Here is a 14,750-nt window from a genome sequence, read left to right as displayed (position 1 = left end):
GTATTAATGGGTCTGTCTCCACTTTTGTTGTTTGTCTGTTTTGTTTTAGATTCCATGATATTAAGTGAAATTATATGGTACTTGTCTTTCTGTATGACTTATTTCACTGAGCATAATACCCTCCAGGTCTGTCCATGTTGTCACAAATGGCAAAACAACATTCTTTTTTATGGCTGAGTAATATTCTAGAGTGTGTGTGTGTGTGTGTGTGTGTGTGTGTGTGTGTGTACACGCCACATCTTCTTTATCCATTCATCTATTGATGGACACTTGGATTGCTTCCCTATCTGGGCTATTGGAAATGCTGCTGCAATCAACATAAGGATGCACATTATCTTTTCAAATTAGTATTTTTGTTTTCTTTGGGTAAATATCCAGTATAATGTATAGTAAGGAACACCCCTAGTGGCATCTCATCTAGCCACGTGTACTCAAATATTATTATTACTGCTGTGAAGAATCTGAGTAGTTACATGAAATGGGAGTAATAAAAACCATAAATAGCCCATATCAGCTCAGGTCAGATTTTATCAAACTAAATGAAAATCTTTAGGTCTTCAAAAGTTTTTGAAATTTGTACTTGCAGATAAAGAATTATAGATCTGTTTATTTTCAAACAATTATAATCCCATGGTTTCAAACAATTATAATCCCGTGGTTTATAATTATAAGCCCAGTTTTTTGCTATCCTGTTTTTATTTCTATCTGCTACCATTTTAATAGAGAATACAATATGCTACCAAGTTGATAAGCTCTCAAGTATCCACGTTTCTATGATAAACTTAAGTAATTTCTATTTTCTCCCTATTAGAAACAATGGTGCTACAAAGTTTTATTCATATATTTTGTTCTCTTGAACCATTTCCTTAGAATAAATTTCAAGATAGACTAATTAGGTCAAAAAGAATTAAACTCTTTTGTTTCTTAAAACACATTGGTAGATATCAGTTGGAAAGTACCGTGCTAATTTACAATGTTTCTGAAAAAACTAACTGTGCTTTTGCAGTCTCATTAATTTTAGATCTTCAGTCCTCTCTTTTTTTTTTTTTGCCTAGCTTGACAGTGTGAAATGATTCTTTCGTTCTTTTTTAAATTAGCATTTCTTTCATTACCAGTAGCGAAATCAACATACTCCCATATATATGTGTGTGTGGGTATGTGTGTGTGGATCGTGTTCGGTTTCTTTGCCCCTTGTTTATCAAGGTCTCCGTGGTGGTCCTAGCAGTGTGAATAAGTTCGGTAGGTATTACTGTTTCTCATGTTATAGTTATTTTCGTCATTTTACTGATGTTTAATTGGTCAAACCAGTTTCAGTAGAGACAAAAAGTCAGAACAGAAATTGTGAGTTCCTCTTTGAAGATCCAAAGATCTTTGAGCGCCCTTGATGATTTAGGAATGATTTCCATTTCTCATCTTTTTTTTTTTTTCCATTTTTCATCTTCAGTTGAAAGGAAATACCATTACACTTTTCTAGTCTTTTTTGGAACAAATAATCATCAAATTTTAGCAAGATAAACTAACAAAATAGTGTAAGTTAATAGTATGTAGTTGTTGGGTATTTATTTTTTTAGTTGTTGGGTTTTTAAAAAGGTACTTACTGCTATTTTTCTTACCTCTATTCAAAGTAACTTTGGAAAGGCCAAAATCTGTTAGTTTAATATGACCTTCATTAGAAATAAGCATATTGTCTGGTTTCAAATCCCTGCACATACAAAAGACAAATAGCAGATAATTAAAAAAGAGCTAGTGTTGATGTTAGAATTAGCAGGGAAAAACCCGGAAAGTTACAGAAGAATCAAACCCTATTTTCTCTAAAATAAGGCACTTATTGTTGGCCTTGAAAGTGCAAAAAACAACTCTCAAAAGTAAATAATCTTCTGTATATTTGAACCTATGAGAAAGTTAACTGATTTAATACTAGATTCTCTTTGCATTATTCCTAGATAGTTCATTATAACAAATAAACCTCATTAGATAAAATAAAGCTCAGGCCACACCAAAATCATATTTACCTCATTCATGGAGGGTAAGATTAAGCCTTAACTGAGAAGAGCCACTTAGAACATGACTTTCTTTGCACACTGCAAGTCAGTTGGCATTATAAAGTAGAGCACTTTTATATGATGGTAGGGAGTGGAAAAAAGATTCAATATCCTTCACAACAAATGGTGTACCCGTGCTAAACGCAACATATTCAAAGCACAGGGAGGGGAGACAAAAGAAGAGTTGATGGAATTTATACTTTTTTTTTAAACTTAGTGCTTTTATTTACTTTTTATTTATTTTTAAAGATTTTATTTATTTGACAGAGGGAGACACAGCAAGAGCAGGAACACAAGCAGGGGGGAGTGGGAGAGGGAGAAGCGGGCCTCCTGCCGAGCAGGGAGCCCGATGTGGGGCTCGATCCCAGGACCCCGGGATCATGACCTGAGCCGAAGGCAGACGCTTAACCAACTGAGTCACCCAGGTGCCTCAAGTTGATGGAATTTCTAAACTCATACAAGTTTCTGCCAAACTTTAGATAAATCCAGATACATGGGCAAATGAGTATGCAAATATTTCAAACTCAAATATTTAATCCATAATTTGATTATTTGTGCTTTTTAGTAATAGTTTGTAGAAAAGTCAATCTTTACCTGTGGATGATTCCGTGTCTGTGAAGATAGTCTAGAGCCAAGGCTACTTCAGAAATATATTTCACAGCCATCTCCTCTTCATCAAAATAACCATATATATATGTAGGAGAGACTTGACTTCTCCACCAATAAGATATTCCATTACCTATCAAAAAGGAATACAAATGTTATAAAATAAAAACAATATGATTTCTTTAAAAACATTATTTGGTATTAGTTATATATTTGTAGCATTGTTCTTTAACAGACACATTTTCTTGCTCTCACTCAGTACACATTAATACCAAGTTTGCTCATGTTGCCATATAGTTTTTTTAAATTGAATTTAAACTGTTTAATCTGAATAAAAATTCAGACTTACAGAAAGGTATAAGAACAGTCCCATATACTCTTCATCTAGATTCACCCCCTCTGAGCATTTTGCCCATTTGCTTTCTTCCTCTCCACACATATGAATATGAAATAAATGTCTGTTGATAACATAATTGTTACATAATTAAAAAAGGAACACAATTATTAACATACATATTTTAAATGCACGATTTTTATTCGGACTAAACAGTTTAAAAATTGTGACAACATTAACTACTGATATTTATAGCTTTAAAGTTTTTGCTAAATAACTGGAGAATAAAGTTGAAGAGGTCATGACCGGTCACTACAAAATTCTGTGTCATATATCTCCTAACAAGGATATTCTTACATAACTACAGCATAAAAAAATTCTAGGAATTTAACACTAATATAATACTATTATCTAATTGATATTGTCCATATTCAAATTTCTCTGCATATCTAAATAAATGTCCTTGATAAGACTTCTCACCCCTCCTGCTCAAGCCAGGATCCCCATGGTATTTAGTTATCATGTCTCTTTAGTCTCCTTTAATCTGGGACAGATTTTCTCCTTTTAGAGGGGGGGCAGTCTTTCTTGACATTTGATTATCTCCTCACTATTCAATTCAGGTTTGCATTTTTGGCAGGAATTCCAAATAAGTAATGTTGACTCTTTCTTAGAGACACTCCCAGCAGATGAGACATCTAATGTCAGCATGTTCCATTACTGGGGATGTTGACTTTGATCACTTAGTTAAGGTGGGACTTCTAGATTTCTCCAATGAAGGAGTACTTTTTTAACTCCCTTGATAATTAATTAGTAGTGGGGGGGGAATACATTGAGAGTATGTAAATAACCTGTTTCCCTACAAATGTGCAAGCACTGATCTTAGCATCATGTGACCACAGATGATTCTTGTCTGAATCCAATATTGCTATGTGGTTGCAAAGCTCTATTATTCCTTCTTCTACATGCATTAGTCATTATTCTCAAAAATTTGTATAGTTTTAAGGTATAAAATACTGCCTAGTGAGAACTTCATAAAACAAAGTCCTTTCTTTCCTCTTTAGGTCAGGAGTTTCCCTGGTATATACAGGTTAGTCAATGTTTGTTGAGGAGATCAATCATGAACACATTTGCTAAGCCCAAAATCCGTGCTACACACTGTGCTAGAACTGAGAAGATAAGCAGGAATAAGGTGTCTCTGCACTGAAAGAGTTTATAATTTAGTAGTAGGTAAATAAATAAGTAAACAGATACTTTATTTGAGCTCACGATAATGTTTATTTTCTCACATCCTCATCAACAATAATTATTGATCCTTTTTATTTTTGTCAATCTAAGAAAAAAATGGAGTTGTTTAAATGTTTATTTTCTTTTAGGGAGATTTAGGATCTTTACACTATTTTTTTTTAATTTTTAATTTAATTTTTTTTTAAAGATTTTATTTATTTATTTGACAGAGAAGAGACAGCGAGAGAGGGAACACAAGCAGGGGGAGCGGAGAGGGAAAAGCAGGCTTCCCGCTGAGCAGGGAGCCCGATGCGGGGCTCATCCCAGGACTCTGGGCATGACCTGAGCCGAAGGCAGACGCTTAACCGATGAGCCATTTTACACTATTTTTTTTTTAAGATTTTATTTTTAAGTAATCTCTACACTCAACGTGGGGCTTGAACCCACAACCCCAAGATCAAGAATCACATGCTCCACTGACTGAGCCAGCCAGGTGTCCCTATTTTTGGTCTTTTATGTGTCTTCTGTGAATCACTTCTATTTTTTGCCCATTTTTCTACTGGGGTATTTAATTCTTTCTTATTGATGTATAATATCTGTTTATATAGGAATAAAATTAGCCATTTGTGTATTTTATGAAAAAATATTTTCTCCAAACTTGCTATTTGACTAGGTAAATGGTATTTTCTGTCTATATATGTTTTTTTTTGCTTAAAACCTACACCAATTTATGATTTAAAAATATTCACGAGTTTTCTTCCAGTACTTTTTTGAAAGATTTTATTTTATTTAAGAGAGAGAGCACATGCGAGAGAGAGTATGAGCCGGGCAAGGGGCAAAGGGAGAGGGAGAAGCAGACTCCCCACTGAGCAAGGAGCCCGATGGGGCTCAATCCCAGGACCATGGGATCATGACCTGAGTTGAAGGCAGACACTTAACCGACTGAGCCACCCAGGTGCCCCTTCTTCTAGTACTTTTATGGATTCCCTTTTTTAAGTAGAAATCTACAATACAAAAGGGAAACAAATGACCATAGCACTATCTCGAGTTTCATAACCAAGCAAAAAATGATTTCAAGTGACGTCAAAAAACAGAATTTTGATAGTATATCCCAAGGATAAAAAGAACTGCAAAACAAAACAAAACAAAATCCGAAATTGAATCTAGTTGTTTTAGTGTTAGTATAACCATATTGACCCAACAAACAAGAGCCCAGGGCCGGATGGCTTCCCAGGGGAATTCTACCAAACACTTAAAGAAGAATTAATACCTATTCTTCTGAAGGAAAACTTCCAAACTCTTTCTACGAGGCCAGCATTACCTTGATCCCAAAACTAGACAAAGAACCCACCAAAAACGAAAATTACAGACCAATCGCCCTGATGAACAAGGATGCACAAATTTTCACCAAAATACTAGTCAATAGGATCCAACAGTACATTAAAAGGATTATTCACCACAACCAAGGGGGATTCATTCCTGGGCTGCAAAGGTGGTTCAACATCCGCAAAGCAATCAATATAATACACTACATTAATAAAAGAAAGAACAAGAACCATATGATCCTCTCAATAGATGCAGAAAAAGCATTTGACAAAGTACAGCATCCTTTCTTGATCAAAACTCTTCATGGTGCAGGGATAGAGGGCACATACCTCAATATCATAAAAGCCATCTACGAAAAGCCCAGTGAGTATCATTCTCAGTGGGGAGAAACTGAGAGCATTCCCCCTAAGGTCAGGAACACGGCAGGGATGTCCACTCTCACCACTGCTGTTCGACATCGTACTAGAAGTCCTAGCCTCAGCAATCAGGTAACAAAAAGAAATAAAAGGCATCAGAATTGGCAAAGAAGTCAAACTCTCATTCTTCACAGATGACATGATACTCTATGTGGAAAACCCAAAAGACTCCACCCCAAAATTGCTAGAACTCATACAGGAATTCAGCAGAGTGGCAGGATATAAAATCAATGCACAGAAATGAGTTGCATTTCTATACACCAACAATGAGAAAGAAAGAGAAATTAAGAAGTTGAACCCATTTAGAATTGCACTGAAAACCATAAGATACCTAGGAATAAACCTAACAAAGGAGGGAAAGGATCTCCACACTGAAAAATATAGAACACTCATGAGAGAAACTGAGGAAGACACAAAGAAAGGGAAAAACATTCTATGCTCATGGATTGGAAGAACAAATATTGTTAAACTGTCATTGCTACCTAGAGCAATCTATACATTCAATGCAATCCCTATCAAAATACCATCCACTTTTTTCAAAGAAATGGAACAAATAATCCTAAAATTTCTATGGAACCAGAAAAGACCCCAAAGAGCCAAAGGAATGTTGAGAAAGAAAACCAAACCTGGTGGCTCACAATTCTGGACTTTAAGCTCTATGACAAAGCTGTCATCATCAAGACAGTATGGTACTGGCACAAAAACAGACACATTGGCCAATGAAACAGAACAGAGAACCCAGAAATGGACCCTCAACTCTATGGTCAACTAATCTTCGACAAAGCACAAAAGAACAGCCAATGGAAAAAAGACAGTCTCTTCAACAAACGGTGTTGGGAAAATTGGACAGCCACATACAGAAAGATGAAACTAGACCATTTCCTCATACCATACACAAAAATAGATTCAAAATGGATGAAAGACGTAAATGTGAGACAGGAATCCATCAAAATCCTAGAGGAGAACACAGGCAGCAACCTCTGTGACCTTGGCCGCAGCAACTTCTTGCTAGACACGTCTCCAAAGGCAAGGGAAGCAAGGGTAAAAATGAACTATTGGGACTTCATCAAGATAAAAAGTTTTTGCATAGCAAAGGAAACAGTCAACAAAACCAAAAGACAACTGACAGAATGGAAGAAGATACTTGCAACTGACATATGAGATAAAGGGGTAGTATCTAAAATCCATAAAGAACTTACCAAACTCAATAGCCAAAGAATAAATAATCCAATCAAGAAATGGGCAGAAGACATGCACAGACTTTTCTCCAAAGAAGACATCCAAATGGCCAACAGACACATGAAAGAAATGCTCCACGTCCCTTGGCATCAGGGAAATACAAAACAAAACCACAATGAGATACCACCTCACGCTGGTCAGAACGGCTAAAAATAATAAGTCAGGAAACGACAGATGTTGGTGAGGACTCAGAGAAAGGGGAACCCTCCTACACTGTTGGTGGGAATGCAAGCTGGTGTAGCCACTCTGGAAGACAGTACGGAGGTTCCTCAAAACGTTGAAAATAGAGCTACCCTACAACCCAGCAATTGCACTACTGGGCATTTACCCCAAAGATACAAATGTAGTGAACTGAAGGGGCACCTGCACCCCAATGTTTATAGCAGCAATGTCCACAATAGCCAAAATATGGAAAGAGCCCAGATGTTCACCGACAGATGGATAAAGAAAATGTGTGTACACACACACACACACACACACACACACACACACACACACACACACACAGGAATATTATGCAGCCATCAAAAATTGAAATCTTGCCATTTGCAACAACGTGGATGGAACTAGAGGGTATTATGCTAAGCAAAAATCAGTTAAGCAGAGAAAGACAATTATCATACGATCTCAATGATACATGGAATTTAAGAAACAAGGCAGAGGATCACAGGGGAAGAGAGGAAAAAATAAAACAAGATGAAGCCAGAGAGGGAGACAAACCATGAGACTCTTAATCTCAGGAAACAAACTGAGGGTTGCGGGCGGGGGTGGGGAGGTGTGTGGGTGTGTGTGTGGAGGTATGGGTTAACAGGGTGATGGACATTAAGGAGGGCAGGTGATTAATGAGCACTGATGAATCACAGACCTGTACCTCTGAAACCAATAATACATTATATGTTAATTAATTGAATTAAAATTAAAAGAAAACAATATTGATATTGTTATTTTGAAAGTATTAGATCTACATGATGTTATAAGTTTAAGCAAACGAGTAATTATGTTAATGTTCTTAAGAACCCAGATGGTCAGGGTAAAAGAATACATTTTTTTTCAAAATATTTTTATAGGTTATATTTTTTCAAAGATGAGGAGTAAAAATTCTATAATTTCCCATTGAATTAGAAATTTCAGCACGTACTTATGATATAGTTTTCTCTTTCTATAAAAATGTTATGGAGCCTGGGTGGCTCAGTTGGTTAAGTGGCCAACTTGATTTCAGCTCAGGTCATGATCTCAGGGTCGTGAGATCGAGTCCCGTATTGGGCTCTGTGCTGGGCATGGAGCCTGCTTAAGATTCTTTCTCTCCCTCTGCTCTGCCCCCCTCTAAAAAAAAAATGTTATAAAATACATAAGTCACAGGGATGAAAAGTACAGCACAGGAAATATAGTCAATGACACTGCAATAACTTTGGTGACAGATGGCAACTAGACTTACTGTGGGGATCATTTCATAATTTATAAAATCACTATGATTTATACCTGAAACTAATAGGATATTGTTTTTCATCTTTTTAATCTTTTAATCTTATTAATCTTTTAATTCTTCCTGGTGCTCTCTAATGCCTTTACTATATAACCTACATACTGTTCCATATACCCTGTGTGATTAAATAGTTCCCTACCTTCTTTGGGAATGCAATATGTCAATGTTTCCTTCTTTTTCTGTAAAAAGCCAGATAGTAAATATATTAGGTTTTGCAAGCCACATGGTCTGTGTGGCAACTACCTCACTCTTCTGATGTAGCACAAGAGCAGCCATAGATAATAAGTAAACAAAAGGATGCGGTTATGTTCCAATAAAATGTATTTAGTCACGGAAATTCAAATTTCAAATAGTTTTCACATTTCACAAAATATTATTCTTCCTTCGATTTTTTTTCAACATTTTAAAAATGTCAAAACTATTCTCAGCTCACAGGCTGTGCAGAAACAGTGGGCCAGATTTGGCTCACCACAGGCTTGAAAGATGGAAAGTCAATTATTCTTACAGTATTTAGTTTCCACCTTCTTACTGCTACTCTGTATTTTTTTTCAACTCTCTCAGACAGTGAACCATCCTACAAAGTAGACCCACATATCTGCCTTTCTTAGAACCTAGGGGGTCTCCTGAAGGACTCTGAGGGTGAATTCCCTCAATATAAATTTGTATCTTTGCTTCAAAACCCTGCCCCACAGCATTAGCAGGTCTTGTCTCTTAAGAGAAGGTCATTACAAGCAGGTACTGCAATTCATGCTAAGGTATTTGTTGGAGTGTTGTTTAGAATTGTAAAAGAACCCAAACCAACTCATTACTAGGACATTTGTTATAAAAATTACGGCATTCCTAAATAAATCCATGTAATTCTGGGTAGCTATTAGAAAGGATGAGGTCACCGGTAAGTGGAAAAAAATATGTAGGTTAAGTATAATATGATCACATTTCATGTACTTAAACTGTGTACAAAACTTTTATTGATCCTGAATTAGTCCTAATGCAAAAAAGCTGCTAAAAAGGGTGTTCACCACTGTCCTAGAAAAACTTCTTATTCTCCAAAGTTTTCTGGTCTTCCCATTAAATCTTTCAAACCACATTTAATGTCAGTTTAAATATACTCACAGATTTACTGAAAGACGAGAAATGGATTTAACCATCAGGTACCAAAAGAGTTTTAGGGTGGACTCTATTTTTATAATCTATCCTGAATTTTCAGGTGTACGGTCTGAAGCTGGATATGAGGTTCTGTTCAGTTTCAAGCTTTTGATATAGCAAAAAGTTGAATTGTCGCACAATTATGTTCCACAGACTTACAAGAGAGCTTTAGCATATCGAGGATAAAGGGATTCCACTCCCGGAAGGCAAATCAAATCATGAAAGGAATGAGTGTTCTGTTGGTAAACTACAAATTTGGGGTCTAAAATCTACATCCTAAGACCCATCCATTCATAGAAAACCGTTTGTGCATACTGAACAGAAGCTACTGGAGACACCAAACGTTTAATCCACAGACCATCTCAGGAGTCAGATCTCCAGAATTTGTAGTCAAAATATCTTCACCAATTCCCGCTCCCTCAGATTCTTCATTAGAAATGAAAAGCAAGGGGCACCTGGGTGGCTCAGTCGTTAATTGTCTGCCTTCGGCTCAGATCATGATCCCAGGGTTCTGGGATCGAGCCCCGCATTGGGCTCCCTGCTCCGCGGGGAGCCTGCTTCTCCCTCTCCCACTCCCCCTGCTTGTGTTCCCTCTCTCGCTGTCTCTCTCTCTCTCTCTCTGTCAAATAAATAAGTAAATAATCTTAAAAAAAAAAAATGAAAAGCAAGCAACTCTCAAAGTCCACATGCTCAAAATCCACCATTTCCCAATACGTTCCTTACCATATACCAAACTTTATATAGTACTCCTAGTATATGTCCTTTACTTACCAAATATTTTTAGCCCTATGTGCCAGATACTGTTCTACATGCTTTATATTAACCTATTAAAATGTCATAACAACCTCTGAGGTAGGTACTATTATTATCTCCCTTTTGCAGATGAGGAGACTGAGGTGGGATGTTAATTTTTATGTATCAATTTCGCTAATCCATAGTACACAGAGATTTGGTGAAACATGAACCTAAATGATGCTGTGAAGTTGTGTTTTAGATGAGATTAACATTTAGGTAGACTTTCAGTAAAACCTGATGACCCTCCATAATTGGGTGGGCCCCATCCATTCAGTTGAATGGCATTAAAAGAAAAAAGATCAAGGTGTTGTTGTCCATGCCCCGACCTCCACCCCACCCCAAGAAGAAGGAATTCTGCTTCTACACTGCTTTTGGACCTGAGTTACAACATCAACTCTTCCCTGGGTCTACAGGCTGCTGGCTTACCCTGCAAGATTTCAGACTTGCAACCCTGACAATCACATAGAGCAAGTCCTTAAATCCCCACCCTCCACACACACACACACACACACACACACACACACACACACACACACACACACACTCTATTAGTTCTTTTTCTCCAGAGAACCCTGGCCCATACAACAGGTACGGGAACTCGGCCAAAGCCATAGAGTAAGTGCAAAAGTTGTAATTCAAACCCAAGTACTCTAAACCAGAGACTATATTCTTTTTTTTAATTATATATATTTTTAAAGATTTATTCATTCTTTAAAAAAGATTTTATTTCTTTATTTGACAGAGAGAATGAGGGAGAGAGAGCACAAGCAGGGGGAGCAGCAGGCAGAGGGAGAGGGAGAAGCAGGCTCTCCAGTGAGCAGAGAGCCCAATGCGGGGCTCGATCCCAGGACCCCGGGATCATGACCTGAGCCAAAGGCAGACGCTCAACCGACTGAGCCACCCAGGTGCCCCTTAAAGATTTATTTTTAAGTAATCTCTACACCCAATGTGGGGCTTGAATTCACAACCCTGAGATCAAAGAGTTGCATGCTCTACCGGCTGAGCCAGCCAAGTGCCACCCCCCCATAGTATTCTTAAGTCAATGAAGTCAGTGATTGCTAATGTGTGAAGAAAAAAATGTAAAATTATTTACTTACCAAGTCCACATTGTTTGCTGACTGTAGTGAATAGTACAAATGGACAATGAAAGGACTTTTGCTTAGTGCTAGTGCATCCCTCTCAGCTTGTACCTGATGAGTCATATTTTTGATCATATCTGCTTTTTTTTAAACAAATATTTTCTCCCAGTTTGCCATTTAGATTTTTTTTTAAAGATTTTATTTATTTATTTGAGATAGAGAGAATGAGAGATAGAGAGCACGAGAGAGAAGAGGGTCAGATGGAGAAACAGACTCCCCGCCGATCAGGGAGCCCGATGCGGGACTCGATCCCGGGACCCCAGGATCATGACCTGAGCCGAAGGCAGTCGCCCAACCAACTGAGCCACCCAGGCGCCCGATCATGTCTGCTTTTTTGAAAACCTATGGTAGACAACATAACAATACGTTCATTTTATTTTTTATTACAAAAGTGTTCTCAGGTTTCAGAGTTGCCTTTGTGGAAACAACCAGAGAGAGCAAACATAGATGTCACTGTCATTGCCCTCTGGAAACTGTCAGAAAAACAGCTAATATGGTAAAACAAAACTAAAGTTTCTTCAAGAGAACTACTTATTTTAGCATCAAGTGGCAAAAGTATCACATCCCTTTTGAGAAGGAAAAAAAGAAGTAAACAAATGCGCCCCTAGTGCCCTACATGTTAGTAGAAAAAAAATTCCATTCTACTATTCTTATAACAAACTCAAAGGTGGTAATGTTCCTAATAAGCCCCCAGATAATCAGGAACCTAGGCACAGATAATTAGCAGCTAATAAATTTTCTTTAACTTCTGATTCTTTGATGGATGGGAACTGAGTCAGAAAGAGGAAGAATATAGGAAGTTTGTGTGCCTAGAAAAAAATCTTAATAGTTAAAACTACTGAAAGTTAACAGTCTCAAATGCTGTCTTATAGAAAATGACAAATTACTCTTTTCAAGTTTCAAGGTAATTGGTACAGAAGCAAAACTGTAATATAATCTACATTAAAACTGGGGCACTAAACTGAAGTCAGTAACATTGAGATCAATTGTCAGGATGATTAAAAGACATATTTCTTCCAGAGACTCATTAGAGTAATAAAATCAATATTATTGTGTATAATTAATATACTATAAATTCCAGCCTTATATCCTTCCATATGAAAATTGAGGGAAACTGTCAAAGTCAGTCTGTAACATGATTTTGCCCATCATTTCCCTAGATTGGAAGCTCTGTGAAGGCATGTTTGTTTTGTTCACCACTGCACCCTAGACCCTACACACGAAGGGGATACTCAACAGACATTCATCGAAAAAATGAATTGGTGTTTTTATTTCAACAACTGATAATGACTGATTAGGAAGTATAGTAGAAGGAAAAGCAAAAAATTGGTGGAACATATGAATCAAGGAAGAATTAATTTCAATGGAGTGGGTCTGAAAGGTCAGGTAAGGTTTGAGGAGGAGCCAAGGGATGCGCGACTCCCGGGATCAAGAGCTGAGCCAAAGGCAGACGCTCAACCGACTGAGCCACTTAGGCGCCCTACGATTGCTTTTCTAAGGAGTTTGGACTTTAAGCTTGCGAGCCACAGCCTAAGGAGGGGATGAAAAAATTAGGGATTCTATTTAGGGGCCTATTCCAATAGACTAGGTATGTAAATGAAGGTTTGATGAATCTCAAAGATGTTGTCCAGTAAAAAACAAACAAACAAAAAAACCCAGATGCAAAAGACTATATATTGCATGATTCCATTTACATGCAATGTAGAGAAAAGGCAAACCTATAGAGATAGAAAGTAGATTGCTGGTATCCTGGGGCTAGGGGTGTTAGAGGGAGGTACTGCAGACAGGCAGGAGGTCTTTTTAGGGTGATGGATATGTTCTAAAATGGGATTTGTGTTGATAGTTACCCAATCTTTAATTTACCAAAGATTGACTTGTACTTTTAACAAGGAAGGGAGGGGGCACCAGGGTGGCTCAGTTGGTTGGGCGACTGCCTTCGGCTCAGGTCATGACCCTGGAGTCCCTGGATCGAGTCCCTGGATCGAGTCCAGCATCAGGCTCCCTGCTCAGCGGGGAGTCTGCTTCTCCCTTTGACCCTCCCCCCCCTCACGTGCTTTCCCTCTCTCTCATTCCCTCTCTCTCAAATAAATAAATAAAATCTTAAAAGAATAACTGTTTCAAATTTAATGTTTCCAACTTAATCCCGGTAAAGGTCAAGGTGGTAAAAAGGATTCAGAAAACCTGGCGTATCCTAGGCATTGGCGGTGTGAAAGAGAGTGGGGCAGAGGCGAGACACCCAGCCTGCCGGCGCTCTTGTCACCCCAAGTAAGAGGTCATTATCACAGGGCCAAAGGCTCCTATGGCCCTGGGGCCTGCCCAATTCAGGGGCAGGAAAGAGGGCCGAAGGTTCGGACTCTTTCCCTTTCTTTACTCCCCGACTTCTTACCTTCACAGCATACAACTTGCCGCCTTTCTGCCCGAGATACACCTTCCCAAAGGCGCCACGGCTAATGGGCTTCACTATGGTGAATTCCTCAATGGAGGGAGGTCTTGGCACCGGGATCCTATTCACGCACTTCCCTGTCACCGCGTCTCCTTCACTCTCCTCCTCGCTCCCCGCAGTGGGCTCCATCGTAAGCCAGCCCAGACGGAAGGCGGCAGCATCAGCTAAGGCCCTTGCCAAGCCACAACTCCCGCCGCCTGGGTTCAAGGGAAGACCCCGCCCACACAGTTCGTCCTCAGTGACGTCACCGCGTTGCCGCGCTCGCCGCGCTCGCCGCGCGGAGCCCAGCGCAGACCCGCCCCGAGCCCAGCGCAGGCCGGCCCAGTCACCTCTTGTTCCTCGGCACGTAAGTACCCGATGGCGGTGTGGGCGGGGACGTTGGGAAATTCTCCAACCAACCACAGACTCTTCGAGGGCGGTGACGGCGGCCCAATTACTTCATTTGCACCAATGGAGGAGGCTCAGAGTCTTTGGCCTACAAGAGAAAGGGGCTACTGCTCGGACTTGAATCTCAATCGCAGAATTGAGGTTCCTCCTGACCTCCGCTCGAGGTTTGG

The 14,750-nt window shown here is 38.8% G+C and overlaps 1 pseudogene across 1 annotated transcript in view; it reads right to left on the bottom strand.

Moving 5' to 3' along the window:
* LOC113908489 overlaps nucleotides 1–14,271 on the bottom strand; it is a 35,189-nt pseudogene extending 20,918 nt beyond the window's left edge. Inside the window, exons 1-3 of the transcript XR_004819331.1 lie at nucleotides 14,137–14,271; nucleotides 2,637–2,781; nucleotides 1,614–1,702 (exon numbers count right to left, since the gene is read on the bottom strand). The product of XR_004819331.1 is annotated as a serine/threonine-protein kinase greatwall-like (transcript). The remainder of the gene's footprint in view (nucleotides 1–1,613; nucleotides 1,703–2,636; nucleotides 2,782–14,136) is intronic.
* Nucleotides 14,272–14,750: the final 479 nt, after the last annotated feature.

The sequence above is a fragment of the Zalophus californianus genome, chromosome 9, assembly GCF_009762305.2.
Source record: "Zalophus californianus isolate mZalCal1 chromosome 9, mZalCal1.pri.v2, whole genome shotgun sequence".
NCBI lineage: Eukaryota > Metazoa > Chordata > Mammalia > Carnivora > Otariidae > Zalophus > Zalophus californianus.
Note: the sequence above shows the minus strand (reverse complement) of the source record. Positions and strands in the feature narration are given on the sequence as shown.